Source organism: Salmo salar, chromosome 29 (genome assembly GCF_965601325.2).
Source record: "Salmo salar chromosome 29, fSalSal1, whole genome shotgun sequence".
NCBI lineage: Eukaryota > Metazoa > Chordata > Actinopteri > Salmoniformes > Salmonidae > Salmo > Salmo salar.
The window spans coordinates 26917212-26927647 of record NC_138319.1 but is presented as its reverse complement, the minus strand read 5'-3'; the positions used below and the strand labels follow the sequence as shown (position 1 = coordinate 26927647).

The 10436-nt window shown below is 35.5% G+C and overlaps 1 long non-coding RNA gene across 1 annotated transcript; it reads left to right on the top strand.

The window, feature by feature from the left end:
* Positions 1-2526: 2526 nt before the first annotated feature.
* LOC145865781 (uncharacterized) lies at positions 2527-10051 on the top strand. Its single transcript, XR_014383087.1, has 2 exons — positions 2527-3312; positions 6423-10051. It is a non-coding gene; the product is annotated as an uncharacterized LOC145865781 (long non-coding RNA).
* The last annotated feature ends 385 nt before the right edge of the window (positions 10052-10436 follow it).

Genomic DNA, 10436 nt, shown 5'->3' with positions numbered 1-10436 from the left:
ACAGAACACACCGTACATCACATATAGAATATAACACACCATACATCACATATAGAATATAACACACCATACATCACATATAGAATATAACACACCATACATCACATATAGAATATAACACACCATACATCACATATAGAATAGATCACACCATACATCACATATAGAATATAACACACCATACATCACATATAGAATAGATCACACCATACATCACATATAGAATATAACACACCATACATCACATATAGAATATAACACACCATACATCACATATAGAATAGATCACACCGTACATCACATATAGAATATAACACACCATACATCACATATAGAATAGAACACACCATACATCACATATAGAATATAACACACCATACATCACATATAGAATATAACACACCATACATCACATATAGAATATAACACACCATACATCACATATAGAATATAACACACCATACATCACATATAGAATAGATCACACCGTACATCACATATAGAATATAACACACCATACATCACATATAGAATATAACACACCATACATCACATATAGAATATAACACACCATACATCACATATAGAATAGAACACACCATACATCACATATAGAATAGATCACACCGTACATCACATATAGAATATAACACACCATACATCACATATAGAATATAACACACCATACATCACATATAGAACAGAACACACCGTACATCACATATAGAATATAACACACCATACATCACATATAGAATAGATCACACCATACATCACATATAGAATAGATCACACCGTACATCACATATAGAATAGATCACACCGTACATCACATATAGAATATAACACACCATACATCACATATAGAATATAACACACCATACATCACATATAGAATATAACACACCATACATCACATATAGAATATAACACACCATACATCACATATAGAATATAACACACCATACATCACATATAGAATATAACACACCATACATCACATATAGAATATAACACACCATACATCACATATAGAATATAACACACCATACATCACATATAGAATATAACACACCATACATCACATATAGAATATAACACACCATACATCACATATAGAATATAACACACCATACATCACATATAGAATATAACACACCATACATCACATATAGAATATAACACACCATACATCACATATAGAATATAACACACCATACATCACATATAGAATTTAACACACCATACATCACATATAGAATATAACACACCATACATCACATATAGAATAGATCACACCATACATCACATATAGAATATAACACACCATACATCACATATAGAATATAACACACCATACATCACATATAGAATATAACACACCATACATCACATATAGAATATAACTCACCATACATCACATATAGAATATAACACACCATACATCACATATAGAATAGATCCCACCATACATCACATATAGAATATAACACACCATACATCACATATAGAATAGAACACACCATACATCACATATAGAATAGATCACACCATACATCACATATAGAATAGATCACACTGTACATCACATATAGAATATAACACACCATACATCACATATAGAATATAACACACCATACATCACATATAGAATATAACACACCATACATCACATATAGAATATAACTCACCATACATCACATATAGAATATAACACACCATACATCACATATAGAATAGATCACACTGTACATCACATATAGAATATAACACACCATACATCACATATAGAATATAACACACCATACATCACATATAGAATATAACACACCATACATCACATATAGAATATAACACACCATACATCACATATAGAATATAACACACCATACATCACATATAGAATAGATCACACCATACATCACATATAGAATATAACACACCATACATCACATATAGAATATAACTCACCATACATCACATATAGAATATAACACACCATACATCACATATAGAATAGATCACACCATACATCACATATAGAATATAACACACCATACATCACATATAGAATAGATCACACCATACATCACATATAGAATATAACACACCATACATCACATATAGAATATAACACACCATACATCACATATAGAATAGAACACACCATACATCACATATAGAATAGAATGACACATAAACATGTATACACACAGTATGCCTCCCACATACATGCAGACACATATGGGATGCACCACTAGCTAAGCGATATGAAAACTTCATCTATTCGCCTGAATATTTTTATTATACTACCACCACAATTACACATTTAAGAAATACCATCTATACGCCTTGCATGGACTTTTTGAAAATGCTGTGCTGGCATTTTTCCTCTCCCTCTCTCTATTGTTTCGTATGTATGCCATCCTCTTCATCATGCTGTCTCCTCACCCACCACATAGCAGCATAAAGCCTCCCATCCCCCCACCAGATCCCCCCTACATGCACACTGAGGAGATGGAGCAGCCAGAGAGGGGAATTCATTTAAATGAACCCCCGATTCAGGATTAACTAAGTTAAGTTGTTGAGTTCCAGTCGTCAAATAACCAGGGCTAGCATATTACTTGACTTTCATCAGATGAGTCTGAGACAGCGACCGAGGATAATGACAGAAAAAAGACCCAGCAGCTAACCCCCCCCACTCTCCTCATCCCTCTCTCCTCATTCTTCTCTCCTCATCTCTCTCTCCTCATTCTTCTCTCCTCATCTCTCTCTCCTCATTCTTCTCTCCTCATCTCTCTCCACCCCCTCTCTCCTCATTCTTCTCTCCTCATCCCTCTCTACCCCCCTCTCTCCTTCATCTCTCCACCCCCTCTCCTCATCCCTCTCCCCTCATTCCTCTCCACCCCCTCTCTCCTCATCCCTCTCTCCACCCACCTCTCTCCTCATCCTTCTCTCCTTGTCCCTCCCCAACCCTCCTCTCTCCTCATCCCTTTCTCCACCCACCTCTCTCCTCATCCCTCTCTCCACCCCCCTCTATCTACCCCTCTCTCCTCATCCCTCTCTCCACCCCCGCTTTCTCCTCATCTCGCTCTCCAAACCTTCCCCCCAGCCTGAATGTATTTGGGAGCCCGGATGTGACCATGGAGCCAATGGTGTGTGCTGCAGAAGTCCTCACCAGGAGTAACGTCATAAAGTGTTCCTGTCAGATCTGGTGACTCCCCTGCTTCAGAACGGGAGGAAAATAACTAGCGATGATCAGTGCATGTGCTTGACATGTCCCCTTCATTATCACTCCAGGAAATACTGGAGGTAAGTCTGCCTGGTACAGTATTTACTGTTCTGTATAAATGTGCACTATAAAGCTAAACACATTTCAGTGAGGCAGACTATGTGAAATATCATGTGAATAAAAATCATGTAATTAACAAATATCTTTCCTGATTGTGTGAACGCCCTTTCATATTATTGTCCATCTTGCTTTTATGCATGGGAGAAGTGCTTGAACTGTAACAGTCTTACGTTAAAGAAACAGTGTATCCTCTGTTAATGTTACTGTATGTCCTATGTTAATGTAACAGTATGTCCTATATCAATGTAACAGTACACTACCGGTCAACAGTTTTAGAACACCTACTCATTAAAGGTTTTTATTTTATCTATTTTATACATTGTAGAATAATAGTGAAGACACCAAAACTATGAAATAACACATATGGAATCATGTAGTAACCAAAAAAGTGCTAAACAAATAAAAATATATTTGAGATTTGAGATACTTCAAATAGCCACCCTTTGCATTGATGACAGCTTTGCACACTCTTGGCATTCTCTCAAACAGCTTCACCTGAAATGCTTTTCCAACAGTCTTGAAGGAGTTCCCACATATGCTGAGCACTTGTCGGCTGCTTTTTCTGCACTCTGCGGTCCGACAACTCAAACCATCTCAATTTGGTTGAGGTCAGGGGATTGTGGAGGCCAGGTCATCTGATGCAGCACTCCATCACTCTCCTTCTTGGTCAAATAGCCCTTACACAGCCTGGAGGTGTGTTGGGTCATTGTCCTGTTGAAAAACAAATGATAGTCCCACTAAACCCAAAACAGATAGGATGGCGTATCGCTGGACAATGCTGTGGTAGCCATGCTGGTTATGTGTGCCTTGAATTCTAAATAAATCACAGAGAGTGTCACCAGCAAAGCACCCCCACACCATAACACCTCCTCCTCCATGCTTCACATTGGGAAATACACATGCGGAGATCATCCATTCACCCACACCACGTCTCACAAAGACACAGCGGTTGGAACCAAAAATCTCAAATGGGGACTCCAGGCCAAAGGACACATTTCCACCGGTCTAATATCCATTGCTCGTGTTTCTTGGCCCAAGCAAGTCTCTTCTTATTATTGATGTCCTTTAGTTGTGGTTTCTTTGCAGCAATTAGACTATGAAGGCCTGATTCACACAGTCTCCTCTGAACAGTTGATTTTGAAATGTGTCTGTTACTTGAACTCTGTGAAGCAATTATTTGGGCGGTAATTTCTGTGGCTGGTTACTCTAATGAACTTAACATCTGCAGCAGAGGTAACTCTGTGTCTTCCATTCTTGTGGTGGTCCTCATGAGAGCCAGTTTCATCATAGCTCTTGATGGTTTTTGTGACTGCACTTGAAGAAACTTTAGAAGTTCTTGACATTTTCTGGATTGACTGACCTTCATGTCTAAAAGTAATGATGTACTGTCATTTGTCTTTGCTTATTTGATCTGTTCTTGCCATAATATAAACTTAGTCTTTTACGAAATAGGGCTATCTTCTGTATACCCCCCTACCTTGTCACAACACAAATGATTGGCCAAATGATTGGCTCAAACTCATTAAGAAATAAATTCCACAAATTAACTTTTAACAAGGCACACCTGTCACGTCCTGACCAGTAAAAGGGGTTATTTGTCATTGTAGTTTGGTCAGGGCGTGGCAGGGGGTGTTTGTTTTGTGTGTTTCGGTGTTTTGGGGTTTAGGTTCTATGTGATCTATTTCTATGTTTATATCTAGTTTTCTATTTCTATGTTGGGGTTTTGGCAATGACCTCCAATTAGAGGCAGCTGGTTGTTGTTGTCTCTAATTGGAGGCCATATTTAGTTGTGTTTGTTTCACTTGTGTTTTGTGGGTGGTTGTTTTCTGTATAGCCTGGGAGCCTTATGGAACTGTTTTTCATCGTTTGTTTATTTTGTTTAAGTGTTTTCTTTAAATAAATTAAGAAGATGAGCACTTTACCCGCTGCGCCTTGGTCCAATCCTTACGACGCCCATGACAACACCTGCTAATTGAAATGCATTCCAGGTGACTACCTCATGAAGCTGGTTGAGAGAATGCCAAGAGTGTGCAAAGCTGTCATCAAGGCAAAGGGTGGTTATTTGAGGAATCTCAAATATAAAATATATTTTAATTTGTTGAACACTTTTTTGGTGTACTATTTCATGGTGTTGAGATCTTCACTATTATTCTACAATGTAGAAAATAGTAAAAATAAAGCAAAACCCTTGAATGAGTAGGTGTTCTAAAACTTTGGACTGGTAGTGTATGTCCTATGTTAATGTTACAGTTTGTCCTATATCAATGTCACATTGTGTGCTATATCAATGTAACATTGTGTCCTACAGTATATCAATGTAACATTGTGTCCTATATCAATGTAACAGCATGTCATATATCATGTAACATCGTGTCCTATATAATCGTAACATTGTGCCCTATATTAATGTAACATTGCATCCTACAGTATATCAATGTAACAGTGTGACCTATATCAATGTAACATTGCATCCTCCAGTATATCTCAATGTAACAATGTGTCCTACAGTATATACATGTTACAGTGTGTCAAATAGTATATCAATGTAACATTGCGTTCTATATCACATTGTGTCCTATATCAATGTAACATTGTGTCCTATATTAATGCAACATTGCGTCCTACAGTACATAAATGTAACAGTGTGTCCTATATCAATGTAACATTGTGTCCTACAGCATATCAATGTAACATTGTGTCCTACAGTACATCGATGCAACATTGTGTCCTATATCAATGTTGCATTGTGTCCTATATCAATGTAACAGCATGTCATATATCAATGTAACATTGTGTCCTATATCAATGTTGCTTGCATTCTGTCCTATTTCAATGTAACAGTATGTCCTATATCAATGTAACATTGCATCCTCCAGTATATATCAATGTAACATTGTGTCCTACAGTATATCAATGTAACATTGCGTCCTATATCATAGAAACATTGTGTCCTATATAAATGTATCACTATGTCCTATGTTAATGTTACAGTATGTCCTATATCAATGTAACAGTGTGTGTTACATCAGAAATTTGGCTTGTCACCAAAAACACTCACAAACTTTTACAGATGCACAATCGAGAGCATCCTGTCGGGCTGTATCACCGCCTGGTACGGCAACTGCTCTGCCCACAACCGTAAGGCTCTCCAGAGGGTAATGAGGTCTGTACAATGCATCACCGGGGGCAAACTACCTGCCCTCCAGGAACCTACACCACCCGATGTCACAGGAAGGCCAAAAAGATCATCAAGGACAACAACCACCCGAGCCACTGCCTGTTCACCCCGCTATCATCCAGAAGGCGAGGTCAGTACAGGTGCATCAAAGCTGGGACCAAGAGACTGAAAAACAGCTTCTATCTCAAGGCCATCAGACTGTTAAACAGCCATCACTAACATTGAGTGGCTGCTGCCAACATACTGACTCAAATCTCCAGCCACTTTAATAATTAAAAATTGGATGTAATAAATGTATCACTAGTCACTAAACAATGCCACTTCATATAATGTTTACATACCCTACATTACTCATCTCATATGTATATACTGTACTTTATACCATCTACTGCATCTTGCCTATGCCCTTCGGCCATCGCTCATCCATATATTTATATGTACATATTCTTATATTCTTATTCACTCCTTTACACTAGTATGTATAAGGTAGTTGCTGTGAAATTGTTAGATTACTTGATTACGGTCGGAACTAGAAGCACAAGTATTTCGCTACACTCGCATTAACATCTGCTAACCATGTGTATGTGACCAATACAATTTGATTTGATTTGATCAATGTTACATTATGTCTTACAGTATATCAATGTAACATTGTCTCCTATATCAATATAACAGTGTATCCTATATCACTGTAACAGTGTGTGCTATATCAATGTAACATTGTGTCCTATATCAATGTAACATTGTCTTCTATATCAATATAACAGTGTATCCTATATCAATGTAACAGTGTGTGCTATATCAATGTAACATTGTGTCCTATATCAATGTAACATTGTCTCCTATATCAATATAATAGTGTATCCTATATCAATGTAACATTGTGTCCTACAGTTTAACAATGTAACAATGTGTCCTATAGTATATCAATGTAAAATTATGTCCTACAGTATATAAATGTAGCATTGTTGCATATATCAATGTAACATTGTGTCCTATATCAATGTAACATTGTGTCCTATATCAATGTGACATTGTGTCCTATATCAATGTGACATTGCGTTCAATTTCAATGTAACATTGTGTTTTATATCAATGTAACATTGTGTCCTATATTGAAGTAACAGTATGTACTATATCAATGTAACATTGTGTGCCATATCAATGTAAATCTCTGTCTTGTATCAATGTAACACTGTGGCCTAAATCAATGAAAAAAATGTGTCCTATATTAATGTAACAGTGTGGCCTATATCAATGTAAAAGTGTGTCCTATATTAATGTAACATTGTGTCCTATATCAACGCAAAAGTGTTTCTTCTATCAATGTAAAAGTATGTCCTATATCAATGTAACACTGTGTCCTATATCATTTAACATTGTATCCAATATCAATGTAACATTGTGACCTATATCAATGCAACAATGTGTCCTATATCAATGTGACTGTATGTCATTTATCAATCTAACATTGTGTCCTATGTCAATATAAAATTGTGTCTTATATGAATGTAACATTGTGTCCTATATCAATTTAACATTGTCGTATATCAATGTAACATTATGTCATATATAAATTTAACATTGTGTCCTTTATCAATGTAACAATGTGTCTTATAGAATGTAATAGTGTGTCCTATATCAATGTAACATTGTGTCCTACCGTATATCAAAGCAAAAATGTTTCCTACAGTATATCAATGTAACATTGTGTCCTATATCAATGTAACATTGGGTCCTATATCAATGTATCAATGTGTCCTACAGTTTATGAATGTAACATTGTGTCCTATATAAATGTAGCATTATTTCCTAAATCAATTTAGCATTGTGTCCTATATCAATGTAACATTCTGTCCTATATCAATGTATCATTGTGTCCTATATCAATGTATCAATGTGTCCTACAGTTTATGAATGTAACATTGTGTCCTATATAAATGTAGCATTATTTCCTATGTCAATTTAGCATTGTATATCAATGTCACATTCTGTCCTATATCAATGTAACATTGTGTCCTATATTAATGTAACATTGTCCTATATCAGTGTAACAGTATGTCTTATGTCAATGTAACATTGTTTCCTATATCAATGTAATAATGTGTCCAACAGTATGTCAATGAAACATTGTGATCTAATTCAATGTAAAAGTGTGTCCTATATCATTGTAACGTATTGTAATATATCTATGTAACAATATGTCATATATCAATGTAACATTGTGTCCTATATCAATGTAACATTGTGTCCTATATCAATGTAACAATGTGTTCAATTTCAATATAACATTGTGCCCTATATCGATATAACCGTATGTCTATATCAATGTAACATTGTGTGCCATATCAATGTAAATCTCTGTCATCTTTTAATGCATCATTGTAAAAGTGTGTCCTATATCAATGTCACATTGTGTCCTATATCAATGTAACATTGTCCTTTATCAATGTAACATTGTGTTCTATATCAACATAACAATGTGTCCTAAAGTATATGACTGTAACATTGTGCCCTATATCATTGTAACATTGTGTGCTATATCATCGTAAAATTGTGTCCTATATCAACGCAACATTGTGTCCTATATCAATGTAAGATTGTGTCCTATATCAATGTAACATTGTGTCCTATATCAATGTAACAGAATGTCATATATCAATGTAACATTGTGTCCTGTATCAACATAATTTTGTGTCCTATATCAATGTAACATTGTGTCCTATATCAATGTAACATTGTCCTATATCAATGTAAAATTGTGTACTATATCAATGTAACATTGTGTCGAATATTAATAAAACATTGTGTTCTATATCAATGTAAAAGTATGTCCTATATCATTGTAACTTTGTGATCTATTTCAACGTGATATTTTATCCTATAACAATGTAACATTGTGTCCTATATAAACGAAACATTGTTTCCTTTATCAATGTAACTCTGTGCCTTATGTAAATGTTACATTGTGTCCTATATCAATGTAACAGTATGTCCTACCGTATATGAATGTAACATTGTGTCCTACATCAACGTAACAATGTGTCCTACAGTATATGACTGTAACATTGTGTCCTATATCATTCTAACATTGTGTGCTATATCAACGTAAAATTGTGTCCTATATCAATGCAACATTGTGTCCTATATCAATGTAACATTGTGTCCTATATCAATGTAACATTGTCTCCTATATCAATATAACAGTGTATCCTATATCAATGCAACATTGTGTCCTATATCAATGTAACATTGTGTCCTATATCAATGTAACATTGTCTCCTATATCAATGTAACATTGTGTCCTATATCAATGAAGCAGTGCGTGCTATATCAATGTAACATTGTGTCCTACAGTATATCAATGTAACATTGTGGCCTATATCAATGTGACATGGTGTACTATATTTATGTAACAGTATGTCCTATATCAATGTAACAATGTCTCCTATATCAATGCAAATAAGTTTTATATATCAATGTAACATTGTGCATATATCAACATAAAATGGTGTCCTATATCAATGTAACATTTTGTCCTATATCAATTTAACTGTATGGCATACATCAATGTAACATTGTGTTCTATATCAATGTAACATTGTGCCCTATATTGAGTGATCAGTATGTCCTATATCAATGTAGCATTGTGTCCTATTTCAATGTAAAAGTGTTTCCTCTATCAATGTAAAAGTATGTCCTACATATGGGATGCAGATGGCATTTGCTGTATGATTGATGTGGATCTCCATATTGCAAATTTACGGCCCCTTACTAGACGTCCGCAAAGTTTTTTGAAATAAGCCGACGGCTTCAGGCTGTGCCTCAGGGCCAGATCTTCCGGGAAGTCATCAAATAAGACTCTCGGACATTTGGTTTCCGTTTTATCACATTTAAAATGTTTGG